This window comes from Mesocricetus auratus, unplaced genomic scaffold, assembly GCF_017639785.1.
Source record: "Mesocricetus auratus isolate SY011 unplaced genomic scaffold, BCM_Maur_2.0 contig_10656_pilon_subseq_94007:125635_obj, whole genome shotgun sequence".
Taxonomy (NCBI): domain Eukaryota; kingdom Metazoa; phylum Chordata; class Mammalia; order Rodentia; family Cricetidae; genus Mesocricetus; species Mesocricetus auratus.
Window position 1 is genome coordinate 15,951 of NW_024433256.1, and position 15,679 is coordinate 31,629.

General features: G+C 38.4%; 1 pseudogene; it reads left to right on the forward strand.

Annotated features, from left to right (window-relative positions):
• The first annotated feature begins 6,213 nt into the window (after nt 1-6,213).
• LOC121138457 lies at nt 6,214-11,111 on the forward strand (annotated as a pseudogene).
• The last annotated feature ends 4,568 nt before the right edge of the window (nt 11,112-15,679 follow it).

Below are 15,679 nucleotides of genomic sequence, written 5' to 3' on the forward strand. Positions count from 1 at the left end.
GTGGACTTTGATTATCTCCCATGGGAGGCCTCACCCTCCCTGAGGAGGGGACGGGGGTGGGATAGGGGTTGTTAGCAGGAATGGGAGGATGGGAGAGGGACCTGGCATTGGTATGTAAAATAAGACTCTTTTAATTTAAAAAAATTAATAAGAAAAGCTGTGAACCATACAGTTCATTGTAGAGTTCCATATACCATTTAAGGAGGCACAGACAAGAGTTCCATGAATAACTACAGGACAAATGCATTTTTAAAATACACTTGGAAAACCTTAAAACAATAATAAACAAAATTCAACAGTCTTTTTTGTATTATTCACCACAATATTTGCATTTCACACAGTGCAAAGGGAGTTCATTGTATACTGAGAAGTAAATGCGCTAGAATAGTTTTTGCTTCACTGTGATCTAATACCTTAAACAATAACTGGAAATGAACAGTTTTCTTATAATCATGTTTTGATTGTTTGGTCCATGCTTGTTTGGTACTAGGTACCTGAACAAAATGTAATGGAAGTGAGAGGACATAGCAGAATCAGAAGGGCACAGTACAAGAGGGTAGGGTGCAGACTATGACTGGAAGGGCAAGACATTCCTTCCAGTGACTTACTTATTCAGTATATTCTGGATTCTAACATTCCTACAATCTCCCCCAAGTAGCTCCAGTATCTGGAGAAGAAGTATTTAAAGCATCTAAATCCATAGAGTGTTTTCCATATTCAAACCTTAACATTAAACTCCTGACCCTAGAGGGTCATTTGCATTTCAGAGTGCTGGATACATTTAGTTGTCTTCATTGCAGGGCCCATGAACTCTCCTCTCAAACTCTGCTTTGATGCTGATGGCCATGTTTAGACATCAGGTAGCTGTGTAACTTTCTAGGGGAGATACTGATTGGCGTGTACTTATCCAGGGAACCTATGAAGAGCAAAGTAACTGTTCTACCAAAGCTCAGCTTGGTGGACCAGTTAGTTTTCTGGAGTGTCTTACATGAGTATGAGTGAAGGATTACTTGTAGAGTGTGGATGGAGGATTACTTACAGGAATGTGGAAGACTCAGGGACAGCTGCACCTTAAAAAGACCACTCCAGCGGGAAAGAAACTCATGAAAACTGCAGTATTAGTGCTCTCTGCAGGATCTGACTATAGTAAGACATGTAAATCTGGAGAGTCTTCTCCAGGCAGCTTCAGCTGATCAGAGCCTCAGAATCCTCCTTCCTTCCTCCAGAAGAAATTTAGAAGTTTCACTTAGAAGGGGCTTCCTTCACCAAAGCAGCTCAGAGCTGCCAGGAAGCGCAGGTCACTACTTGACCCTAAAATAAACTTCTGTCTTCTGAGTGAGGAGAGCCGTAAAGGGAAACAGTGTCTCATCCGACCTGGGCACCAGAGAATCCAACATGTTATCCTGTAGCATAAATGGTTTCCTACTCAGTAAGAAACTTGTGCCCACGTGATGCTCTGGGCTCCTTAATTCGGCGATAGTGGGCCCCATGTGCTCATGACCACTCCCTTAGGCTCCACATCTGCCTTGTCTCCATTCTGTGAAGTAGGTGGATGCTCTTCACCCCGACCCGGAAGCTTAAACAAAGTACTCCACTTTCTGCAGTCACTTATGTGAGTGCCACTGTTAATCTGGCCACGCTTGGTATTTTTAGTGCTGGTTTTGGAAGGAGATGACGCCAGCGAAGCAAGATCTCCAAACTGCGGCAATGTCCTTATACTTTGTTGATTATCTTTCTATTCACAGCTTTTTTCCATGACATCCTCAGTATCTGTTATTACATCCACAGAAACAGAAGGCAGGAAATGAAAAAGTAACCGAGATTTTCTTCTATACAGACCAAGAGGAAGGGAGCGCTGAGAGAAACATGTAGCATATTTCATATAGCTACTGTTACCTGGACAGAAGAAATGTAGAGAATTTATAAGAATTCAGAATTATATGTAGGTACACATTGTTGTAGGAATGGGCCACTGGGAAGGTAGTGTTACTTAGTCAGGCTTACTATGGCACAACCGATTTATAGCCCAACACACACTCACATATGGAGACGGAAACAGAGAGACACACACAGAGAGACAGAGTTTCTTTGAGAGAGAAATAGGATTAAAAGTAAAGCAAAGAAAACATCAATCATCATACCAAGATGCTCTCTTCCATACTACAGTTCACATGTAGTATATCTATGTAGAATGAGAAATCAGCCTGGTTGAGAAGCCATTGATAAGGCAGAGTGATGTCTTTTACCAGGATGCAGAAGAGTGTACAGAGAAAATATAAGAAACTAATGGAAAATAAAAGTGTTTTATGTATTTCTGGAGCCTTCAAATAGTTTTTCATTTTTGGGGGGTTAGGTCTTTTAACTTAAATTCACTTGGTTTTTTTGTTTATATATACATATATATAATTTTTAATTTAAATTTAAATTAGAAACAAGGTTGCTTCACATGTCAATTCTAAATCACTCTCTGTTTCCCTCCCTAGAACTTTATTGGAAAGAATTATCCAAGCACTTTCTCTATCCCAATATGACAAACTGTTTTTCCCACTATCTTACACCAGTTTGCTTGTGTATTCTTATGTAGTGTAACTTAGATACCTCCAGAAAGGAAGGAAGTGAATAAATGTGAGTATGTAGGTATTTGTGTTTTACGTTAATTATGTGATGCGGTATGTTTCTATACATATCAAGAGTGACTGAAAGGAGAGAAGTTTGTTAGATCTTGACCCATCTGAGGGGAACTTGTCTCATCCCCCCCTTTTTCCACCTGACTCTGGTATGAGGAAGAGAAATCTATGATCCATTCACAGTAGCCAGGATTTGGGATATTTCCAAAAGCCTCTATCCACTTCTATTTCTCAGCATCAAGCCAAATGCTGTCATCCAGTATGAAGAGAGGGCGATAACTCTTCTATTTTTCATAGCTTATACTTTAGGAATCACTGTGTTGGAGAAGATGAATGGTGAGGGGAAGTTGGGAGTGTCTATAACCCTTTGGTTGGCATTCACCTTCTACACACATGTGAAGGTTTTCCTTTGGAACATGATGCAAGACACATTTGTAATGGGCAAATCAGAACATAGATATAGGTGACTGAAACTGTTAGTGAATCGGCTCTAGAGTTTTTGATCTCAGCAACATCACTATATGCAAAGTCTCAAATTCTCCAATGCACATGTTCCTTTAACCATGAACACCAGACAAGTCTGGAGTTTATACTACATTGAGTTTATTGAAAGGGACACAAACAAAACCACATTCATAAATAGAGATGCAAAGTGAATTCAGGGCAGGGAATGAAATGACAAAGTTGGCCTGAGAGAGGATAAGAGATCTTGTGGCTTTCCTTTAACTAATTAGCCAGTCACAGTGCAGGACTGGGGGAGCATGTGATGGAGGCTTCAGCCATGCTGTCCTTATCAATCATAGAGTATGCAACTTCTTTCCCCTTAGATTCTGCCTTCCAGGTTAGTCCTCAGCAGTGTGGATGATTGACAGTTGTCTTTTTTGAAGCAAGGAAGATTACACGCATCTAGCTGCCAACATCATTTGGCTCTATTTACATTTCATCTGCTCATTTGCTTCTATCCTCTTCCTCAATTTCAGAAATTTTCTGTGAAAACTCATGTGTTGGATTTGACTCACTCATTTCTTCTTGATGTCACCGCCTCCATGTGTAGTTATCCAAGATACCTAGATACTGGGTATCTGAAGGGCTAACAAAGTAATACAACCCCCTTGAAACAACTTTATGGGACACATCTTCGACCCATTCTCCTTACCAGGAAAATGATAATATGAACACTATTCTCCTCCTGAGTTCTGGAAAACACTCATTCAACTTCAAATATACATGTTTAAATGATTATTACACTTACCAGGCTGAAACTATTGTTTCTTTTGAATGCTTATCTTGTCACCATCAGTCTTTTCCAGCATGCTGATAAGCCCATTTTTCATTTCCACTAATTTCCATACTGAATTCTCCTCCCCAATATTTAAATTGGGAGTAAAACACCCCCTACTTCACCTAGGGGAAACAGCGGGCTGGTCTATAAGACCTTATTGAAAATTATTTAATAATTGCCCCTGACATTGCCTTGCCTCACCTTGATAGATCAGGTATATTGCTGTCTTCACAACCACTTTAAAATTATCCTAGTACAGAAATACAGTTCATTACTAAACACATTCATAAACTATGAACTTATATCTCAATAGCACCATGTAGTGCATCTCTTGTTTGGTGGACATGCTCATGACCAATATTAGCCACATCTGCAAACATTGGGAACTCTTTGCACACAACAAGAAGTTTGCACTGAAGGAATCATGAGGAGTCATTTTCTTATCCAGCTATTAACTCTACGAAATATACTCCTAAACTACCAGGCAAGATGTGCCTGTTGGTGCAATAGTGACATGACTGTTATGTCTGTAACCAACTGGCCCCTTGTAGGATTTGATGCCTTTCCAAAATAGAGATCTATGCATAGTCTTGTGAATAAAGACAAGAATCCATGATGGAGGAGATCTTGGTCCCTAGGTGGGAACCTACTGCTGTTATCTCCTTTTATGTTATTAAAACACTTTCAAATATTGATACTTAGTAGCTTAGAAAAATGCTAGTCAGCCCTTTATTTGAGAAGTCTGTTTTTGCCGGGAATGGAGTGGAATCCAATGACATACGGCTTCACAAGATATTCAGAATAAAGAATGGTGCAGGGCTCAGTCCCAAATAAGACATTTGCCCTACTCCTATAAGGCTCATGGAATGTTATTAAAGAGGAGGCTGGAATAATATAAGGACTGAAGATAGGGAGAAGGGCTTTGAAATGTCATCATATAAGCATTACATGAAGATGTCAATCATAAAGTCACAAAAGTTGTGTGTAGTGGCACTGGACCTATACTAGTTGGCTGACTAAACAGTCAGATTTGGATAGAGAAGATGCTTTATCACCTTGCAACATGCTGTTGAACTATTGACAGATATCAGATTCTGGAAGAAGGAAATCATTGTATTTAGTTATCGAGCTCTATGGAACCTACTAGCTTGAAATGGCTAGTTGGAAACCCAAAGATCATCCTAGTTTAATTCTGGAGTACCAAAGAAACAAAAGGGATCAATATGAAAAGGATTCTGTAAGGACAAGGTGGGGCTAGAAAGGATGGGAGGGAAAAAGAGAGAGGGTGGGGAAGGAGTGTAATCAGAATGTGTATGTCTGCATGAGCTTCTCAAAATGTGCTTACAAAAGTATTTCTGTGACATCTGCTCAAATCTTCAACTATGATGAAGCTCCCTCTTCTTTCTTACTTCCTCCTTCTCTTCCTTCCTTTCTTACATTATTCATTTGTTGAGTCTGTATATCATGACTACTAACTCTAACTTGTACATGGAATTAGTATCCTGTAACAATATATATAGATATGTGTATGTCTTCATAAACCCATAACCATTTCTTACTCACAAAGTACAGTGATCCCTACATCTTTCTTAGCAAGAGGTGACATTATCCATCATGATTTCCTTATTATAACTTGGAAGGGACTACCCAGACACTAAAAGTGGCCGTGAATGTTGACTGAGAGTTTCAGTTTTTTTCTCCTTTTCTAAGACAGAAGCAGAGATTAGGCAAGAGTTCAGCATGCTCAGACCTTTGTCTTGCTTTACAGACATAATAGAGCTGAGGACATTGGGTTAGAGTGTTGGAAGTATTGAAGGTTCTAGTTATAGGACTTTGTCAAACTATAGAGAGACTCCCATCATCAACTTAGTGACCATGAACACTTCGGCGAGGCTGGCAGGAAATGGACTGTTCTCTGCGACTGGGCTTCTATGTAAGCAAGGATGTTGTCTCTGTCTAAATATGGCAAACTTTTATGGGCTGACTTCCACATCATCTGGTGTCAATTTATAAATTCACCATCACTTTGTATATAACACTGTCTTAATCTCTAGGTTTGTTACTTTTGTGTCTCTTTTTCCCTACACTGCAGGCCTTATCATGCTCAGTGTAATTGCTTCTGAGACTTGACTGTCTGTCTTTCTGCTATCTATGATCAGTAATTCTATCTGAAACATCGGTCAGGTAGCATTTACCCTTCTCTGGATTATATATCTAGTGCTTAGCATCATGTAAGAAAATGATATGGCTGGATACTTAAAATAGTTGGTTATGAATTACACCTGTCAAATTATTTCATTACAGGACTTTGGATGACTATTTTATTGTAAGTTCTCTGGACTTTGGCCACCTTTTCTTCTCAGGACCTTTGAAGTACCAGGCAGATAAGCATGATAAAGCTTTATGTGACCCTTATGCTCAGGGTACTGCTCCTCCTCATCTGTAAACTGCTCTCATGCATCTATTGTTCCCTACTCTTCTAGGTTCAGATCGACTTGGGCACATTCTTTGGTTTTTCTTCATGTCCATTGATTCTATTTTTTTCTCAGCATATGTGACAACAGTATAAGCTGTTTCTGCCTTGACTCTTAACTCTATGTCCTTACCTCATCTGCGATAGAACTTCTATTTGATTACCTAGAGGCCTTTGTACAATACTGTTCTAGAGGGTGACTGTGGAACTAGTCTTCTTAAGGAACCTTGAGGAGGTAGAAAAGCAGTGCAACAGTGATAAATGCTTTGCTTTGGGTAAACATGTGCTTTGAGAGACATTGCTCTTATCCATTTGGAAGGTTTCCTTTACTTTTCTCTTTCTTGGTCCCTGATCTCATAATAGTTGAGATAACAAACATCTTCTTGAGAATTAAGCATTACAGGGCCTATTAATCAAATGTGATTTCAGCGTCCCTAGAGTCACCTTATCCTTGTATAAGTATCAAAAACACTTGGGTCTTGATTTGTCCTACAAAATGTTGAAAGCAATACACAAATTTCTAGTTTCTTTAGATCACAGCACCTAATACACACAGAACGACCATCCTGTTTCTAATGAGTTTTTCATCTATTCCGATATCTGTCTCATGAAAATTATAGATTTTATTTCTGTCTCCACAAAGTATAGCCTTCTTTATTATCAACAGGCATTGCACTACACTTCTGGTCAATAAATATTAGGTGAATAAGTGAACTTGATGATTTAAAAAGCACTGATGCATTTTTCATAACTGAAAGTTGGTTGATATGTGGTCAGAACTATCAATTCATTCAGCACAAAAAAATCTAAAAGGTCATACACTATGACTCTTGTCAAGTTACTTCAAGAAATTTTCACCTTCACATTTGGAGGCAGAATTTCCTTAAGTGCCATTACTTTCAAGTACTGATAAGATTTTACATATGTGCCACCAATTCACAGTTTTAGATCGTATATAACATATTCTCACATTTTATTTCATATCCCTTTAACAAAAATCTGGAAAAAGTGATACCATAACCAAAGGTGTAATAAAGTTCATATATTTTTGACAGAAGAAAGGTCAAACAGGAGCTGTATTTAGGAAACCAATCTATTAAAACATCACATGGGACAGAAATAGTCTAGAGTATTATAGACATAGAAAATGCAATACGTGAATTTAAGTTGACACATAGTATGCATTGAATTGTCGAATGAGAAATAAATTTCTTTACCCTATGGAATGTAAAAGCTGAAGCAGGAGATAAATCAAATCCTACTGTAATTCATATCCTACTGCTTCCAAGTTATGAAGACAATCAGCCAACCAATCAACCTAATACACAAGCACGCAAACCCAATAATCCTTTTTCTTAAAAACTCATTCATATTAAAAAGTGAGAAAAACAAAGTATAATCTATCAGTAATGTATATACTTAGGGAAAGTTACAAAATGTGTCACACATAATTCAAACTCAAGAACAGCACAAGGAGTGAAGAGAAGTGTCAACAGCAATAATAATCTGAACCGAGAGCTAGATGTTACTGTGGATGCAGGAAAGTTGTGCTGCCCCAGGCATACAAACAAATTCATTCTTTGATTAATTTTGTTATATGATCATTTGACTTCTGTATGAAATGTACACTGATTACCCTCTCCTCTCTCACCTGCATCTCATCCCTTTCAACTTCTTCCTCCATCCCTACCAGACACTTTCCCAGATTCATTCCTTTTATGTTTTTAATGTAACAACAGACAAGAGAAAAGTGCTTAATATTTCATACCAGAAAGAGTGTGCAGCTTGATTTGCAGTTCATTGCTCTCAGCATGGGTAATATATTTTTTCATGGTCTCCCAGTTTTAGAAATCTAACATTTTTTCTGACAGGTTTTATTTTGCAAATAAAGTGGCATATGCCCCTTCAGCCCTTAACATGAGAATTTTCCATGTGTCATCTACCCTTGATATTTCTCTGTATAGTTTGTTGTATATGGGTTTATTTCTTGTCATGTCCCCTTGTAATACCTCCCCTGTTTCAAAATGCATATTCTCCTGTGTATCAAGTAAAACCCTGTTCTAGTTCCAAAAGTACTCTTCTGTCCTTTAGTCTATGTTTCATTCCAGTATTCATATTGTTGGGTCTTTATATTGAATCTAAGTTTTCTTATATTTTTCATTTTCATGCTTTCATGCTTTCTCCCACAGTGCAGGCTTTTGTGGATTCACTATGTACTTCAGACTGCCCTTGAACTCCAGGAGTTATTCCTGCCCTAGCCTTTAGAGTGCTAGTATTCAATAAGTAAGCTAACATGGATGGTAGAACAATTCCTATTATACTTTTCCTAGAGGCCATTTCTGTCCTCAATCACTGTAGATGTTTCTGTGTCCTAATATCCTCTATTAGAACAGTTTTCACTTCCTCCCTTATCTCTGTTTCCCCATATTAAATTTTTAACACTTTAAGAATGTTAGAAATTCAATTCATTTCATATTCCTATGCCTAATTATTCAAAATCAGTGTTTCAACTTTCCCAATGCTGTGACTCTTTAATACAATTCCTCATAAAATTATTTTAGTTGCTACTTAATAACTGTAAGTTTGCTACAGTTATGAAATGAAATGCAAATATCTGATATGCAGGATATATTTTCATTGTTACAAATTACCTGAAATGGTCACAAACTATATGTTAAGAACCACTGTTCTGTGTTCTTTTGGAGCCCGGCCTGGACCTCACTCTGTAGACCTCCCAAGTGCTGGGATTAAAGTCGTGTGCCACCAGCACCCAGCCTTGTTCTGTGTTCTTATTGCAGCCAATAACTGGATATTTCCAGGTTGGAGAATGATAAAGTCCAATCTTATCCATCTCTTCACTATATGCCATTCTCTCAAATACACTAGAATTTCACAATGATAGATTCATGAGCAGTGATATTTTCTTCATTTCCATACACTTTGTGGTATTAAATTCACTCAAAAATTCTGACAAAAAACTTTGTCTAAATTTGCATCTATGGTGGAGTTTATGATTCATTAACCCTTTTTAAGTGAAAAAATCTCATCTACTCACTTTGCTTTTATGGAAAGATGGATACTTGTAATGTAGCAACAGACAACAGAAAAGTGCTTAACATCCTCATAGGCTTTTCCTGTCTTCTAGGCTCAAATCTAAAATTGAGACCCAGTCACATTAACCTGTAGGTCTGGCCCTGTTCATACAAGACTAAGCACAACTTGCCTTTCCTTTCATTACTCTCATTCATCATTTATATATCTTCCCAGTTGATAGCCTCCCCTGCCAGAACTGAGAGCAGCTTATGGTCATGCTTCTGGCTTGCAAGTTCCTGCACCAGACATGAACCAGTCTAATGTCGGAAAAAAGTTGGGTTCAGGCTTCAATTTCCTTCTGACACAGCCCAAATCACTGGGTGTATGTATTAGGACTACCAACTACTCTTATATCAGTGAAGTACATGGTTTGTAGATAGCTGAAAGAAATACTAACTGGATTTAATTAAAGCTCCACATATTTTGGTCTTGATAAATTACTCAGCCTCTACAATCCTGTTTCTTCTCTATGTGGACCAGGTCATTCATACAGGGCAAGATGCATTGAGAATGAAAAATTATACTGTATGTGCTCATATCTTGTTTTTCCTTTCCAGCTACATTGATTGAGATTTAAGAGAAAATCCAAACACCCCAGAATGGGAGACTAACATCATAGCAGGAAATGGAAGAAATGACACTGAAATTTCATTTTTTAACATCATGTCCCATACTATGATTTGGCTTTCCCTCATCATTGGGCTCATGGGACTGATTGGAAATGTCATAGTGCTATGGTTTCTGGGATTCCATATGCAGAGGAATGTCTTCTCTGTTTATATCCTCAAACTGGCTGGTGCTGACTTTCCCTTCATGTGTTTTCAAAAAGCATGTTGTATTCATATAATCATGGACACTTTCCACTCCAATATTATCAGTACTCCTCTGTTTTGTTTTGTTGTGCTAAATTTTGCTTATCTTTGTGGCCAGAGCATGGTTAGTGCCATTAGCATTGAACGCCACATGTCTGTCATGTGGCCCATCTAGTATCACCCCAGATACACATCAGCTGCTGTATGTACCATTATTTGGGTCTTATCCCTGTTATTGAGCTTCCTGGAAGGGAAGGAATGTGGTCTCATATTTGATACACTTGGTCCTGGCTGGTGTCAGTCATTTGATTTCATCACTGTAGCATGGTTAATTATTTTATTTTTAGTTCTCTTGGGGTCCAGTTTGACCTTAGTGCTTACTATCTTCTATGGCTCACACAGGATTCCTGTGACCAAGCTAAATGTGACCATCATGTATACAGTGCTGGTCTTCCTGCTCTTTGGTCTGCCCTAATGCATGTACTGGTTCCTCTTTTCATGGATTAAGGGTTTTGATTACCTTGTGTCTTGCTATTTTTATCCAATAACAATATTTCTGTCCTGTTTCAACAGCTGTGCCAATCCTATCATTTATTTCCTTGTTTGCTGTATTAGACATCATAGGTTCTGAGGAACACTCTAAAGCTACTCCTGCAGAGAGCCTTGCAGGACACCTCTGAAGAAGAAGAATGTGGAGAGCGGGATTCTTCAGGAAGAGCTAGAGAAATGAAAACAGTTGGACAGTGACTCAGAGCTGCTTTGATCAGGCTGAAGTAGCTTTGAGAAACAACTTTGTCCTTATTCGTTTGGGGAAATTTTCATAATCTTGTTTGGTAAAAGCTGATCAATTCTGAACTTGTTATACAAATACAGACTGTAGCATTTTTGTGGCTGTCTCACTCAGAGCTTCATCATCTCCTTTTTGTGGGACTCATTGGACTTCTGGTGTTCATGGGAGCTGTTGACTACTATGACAAATCACTCCTTCAGCAGAAGGGTTAAGAAAGTGCTGTAAAGAGCTGCATTTCTTTGGTCACTGAACATGACAGTGGTTAAAACCATGTTACATTTTGTAAATATTTCCTTTTTTAAAACAACCTTATAAATGCATCTTATAATCCAAGTCTTCATTAAATTTTGTAGGTTTTAGAGAATATATGAAGGATTGTCTTTCTCCTTTTAATTTCTAGCTAAACAAATTATGTTTCAAGAGAAGTGTGTGATAGTTTGTGTTCTGACAAATAAAGCTTGCTTGGAGTCAAAAGGTAGAGCTTGTCCATAGCAGTTCAAAATTAACCATAGAAGTTTGGAGGACTGTAGACAGAGAGGGGACAGTAAGGTAGAGCCGAGAGTAGATCTTGGGCCTTTTAGGTGGAAGGACAGAACAGGTCAGAGTCAACTGGTGGTTGTTGTCTGCTTCTCTGATGCTTCAGGTTCTTACCCCAATATTTGACTCCCAAATTTTACTAATAAAGATGAATTAGATTAATGTTTCATCTGATGTCCAACTTTTGGGGCATGAATTCACAAGACAGTCACTTGCCTGTTGCTTTGCATACGCTGGAACACACCAGAGACGCATGCAGGATCTGCACCTATTGGAGTCACTGTGCTATCAGCGGGCTTTTCCTTCTTTGTCCCAAGAAGTGTGAGTACTGTTGGATTTTCCTGTTTCAGCATCTCTACAGCAGTCTCCACAAGGCCCGAAACTCCTCAGAAGCCTGGGTTCCAAATGCTGCAAGTATTAGCCGCCACAACAGCCAGCTCTACCATCAGGAAGCTCTGTGCTCTCACTTTCTGCCCTTTATAAGTGCTGCTTTTGCACATTCCCCCGTGTCTACGTTTCAGATGACTGGTTCTTTGGTTCCTTTTCCCTGGAGACTGTGGACTTTTCCTAGATGCCCCCTCATGCTGATCCCATACTAGGGTAGCCACCTCAACACCTGCCTAGTCAGGTAACTGCCGCATACTCTAAATTCACAACTATCCACGATACGTGGCAGCTGGCCTCATCCTGGCTGTGTACTGCCTATGCTCTCCTTATAGGTGTGCTGTCCAGCAACAGCTAGTCTTACACTTCACTGTCACCACCAGAAAATTTGGTGAGATAAGTTGGAAGTCTTAAAGGGGGAGCTTAGTTAAAAAAAAAGAAATAAGAGAACTTTTTCCCATGTTAAAAATAGGAAAAAATATTATAATGGAGGGAGTTGGGTCTCTGTATGGTTCTACAGAGGATGGTTTGTAAAATGGAACAATTAAGTGAGGGGATAATTAACTTATTTGGTATTTATGGAATGTCAATTATAATCATTATCACTTTCTAATTCTTGTTTTATCCCTAAAAAGTTGGTTGAAATCAGTGCCAAATTTGAGAAATTGATAAGATACAGTCCTTAGGAAAGCTTACTAAAAAAACAATGCAATTCTGACTAATAAATTAAAAACTTGGAAAAACTTATTAAAACTGGAAATAGAGATGTTCATACACCCAGAGGAAATTGTAGGAAAACCAACCTCACCATTACATTATGAAATTAGAGAAGAACAGATAAAGATCATTAAAAAAACAACCTTAATGTATCCAGTCACCATACAAGGACAACTGCCAAATGACAGATATCCCCAAGGCTATGGAAGAGGCCATTGGATTCCTTTGAAAATGGTAAATTTTGTCTCATTCTGCCTTCTCTGGGGTACCATGTATATCTCCCTTAGGGTCCTTCCTGTTTCCCTGAGTCTTTGGAAGTGGGATTGCAGACTGGCACTCTCCTGATTTATGTCTAAAAATCATATATGAGTTAGTACATACCATGTTTGCCTTTTGAAACTGGATTACCTCAGTCAGGATAATTTCTTCTAGTGCCATCCATTTGCCTGCAAGTTTCAATATTCTGTTGTTTTTTTCCACTGAGTAGTACTCCATTGTGTAAATGTACCACATTTTCTCTAGCAGAGTCAGACACCCACAGCTAAACACTGAATTGAACTCCTGGAACCCAGTTACAGAGAGGGAGGATTGATGAGCAAAGGGGTTAAGACTGGGCTGGTGAAACCCAGGGAAACAGCTGAAATGAACAAGGGGGAGATCTTGGACCCCAGACTGATGGCTGAGAGGCCATCATAGGACCGATCCAGACCTCCTGAATGTGGGTGTCAGTAGAGACCTAGGGAATCTAAGGGGCTTTGTGTAGTACATCAGTATTTATCCATGACACACAAATGGACTTTGGGTACCTATCCCACAATGAGGGATGAACTCTCAATCTGGACACTTGGGGGAGGGTCTGGGCCCTCCCTGGAATGAAATGACAGACTCTATAGATTCCCATGGTGGGCCTTACTATGGAGTGTAGATTGGGTGGAGTGTTGGGGGGCTGGTGGGAAGAATGGGCATGGAGGGGAGACAGAAGGAACTGGGACTGATATGGGAAGCAAGCTTGTTTCTAATTAGAATATATAATGATAAGTATTAAAAAAGAAAATGGTAGATTTTATGAGATTTAAGGAAGTGATAGTCTCATATGGTATGCATTCAAATTTGTGAGGCAGATGTTAAATTCATGGGCAACTAGTAACAGAATTATCTCACAATTATGGTGGACGTCCTATTGGAAAGATGAGGAAGGGGCTATTGAACAATAAAGTAGGCTAGAGATATTGAAACTGTCCAAGAACAGCCTCTGGGAGAAATAAATTATGCTGATGTATGAAGATACTCTATTTATGATGAACATATTTTGACTCTATGTCATAGAGCAACTTTGAATACTTGTTACAGAGTTGAAGATGTTGGAAAGAGAACTGATTCATTTATGGAAGTTATACAGGACACAAAAGAAATCATTCATTTTTTTTTACAAAGATTGACTCCAGCTATAAATTGAATGATACCAGATATAGAAGCTACACAAATACTAATAGAATCTTTGCCTTTTGAAAATGCTAAATCACAATGTAAAGGGTAATTTGTCCTCAAAGGCAAGTTCATCACCCATAGGAGAATGGATCTGGGATACAATCAATGTTGAATCTCTTAAGCAAGATGATACTTGGATAGGAGAGGTGATTTACAAAGGCTTGAGGAAAAATCAAAATGTCAGATGCTTTAATTATGGTAAGAAAGGTCACCTGAAAAGGGATTGTACATAGAACTTTCCTAGAAAAAAAGTTTTCTAGGAATAATCAGTTAGAAAGCCCTAGCCTTCTATAGTATGCAAAAGGTGAAACAAAAACTGACATTGGACCAATGAATGCAAACAAACAAGGACAGACACAGTAACACTCGGCCACTGGGAAACACCTTGGGGACCTCCCCAAGTCAAATCTTGTTCAGTCATTCCCTGTCACCATGGGGAAAACTCTTCCACATAGTAATTAAAAGTGCTAATGCCTATTGTAAAAAATTACTGCTCTGGGGATAGAACAGCTTTAGAAGGTAATGCGCAAATTTCAGGAGAAGCATTAAAGCAAATATTTTGGCAACCTTCTATAGCAGTCAAAGACCAGTGTTAAAAATATGAATAAATTACATTGTAATTAAGGGATTGGTATATACAGGAGAAGTTGTAAGAGTAATTTCACTAGAATCCAGGCATCCAACTAGCCTCTTCAGGAGGCAAATGCTTAGATTTTAGGGATTGGAACTTTATCTCAGGTAAAAGAAAGTGTAAGATGGGTTGAATATAAATGGCCAGGAAGACAGAGAGTAAAATTAAAGCCATATCTGGCTAACATAGCCACAAATTTTTGGGGATGTGATTTGTTACAGCAATGAAATACCCAGGTTAAACATTCATCCAATCTAAAAAAACACACCATAAACTAGTATTTGTTTCTGGGGAAATATTAAAAGGTATTACAGAACCTAAAAAGTAAAAAGAATAGTCACTGTCCATTCAGACGTACATAAACAGGGCACAGCATCTGCTGATCTTTCAAATGTATCAACGGACCTATCATTAAAATGGTTAACTGACATACCTGTCCAGGTGGATTAATGACCTTTGACATCAGAAAAATTACACACCTTGGAAAAGTTGGTACAGGAGCAGGAAAATGCTAATATACTAAAGAACCTAGTAGTCCTTGGAATTCTTCTATATTTGTCATTGAAAAGAAATATAGAAAATGGTGCATGGTATCAGATCTAAGAGGTATTAATAAGGTGATTCAACTAATGAAATCTTTACAGTCTTGAATTCCCTTGACTTCTTTATTACCTAAAAGATGATCTACTTTTACTATGCCTTTGCAAGAACAGGATAGAGGAAAATTTTCCTCCACAGTGCCTAGTTATAATAATTATTAGCCTGTTTAAGAGATATCAGTGGAAGATTCTTCCAAAAGGAATGATAAGTAGTCCCACCCTGTGCCAATATTTTGTACGACAGTC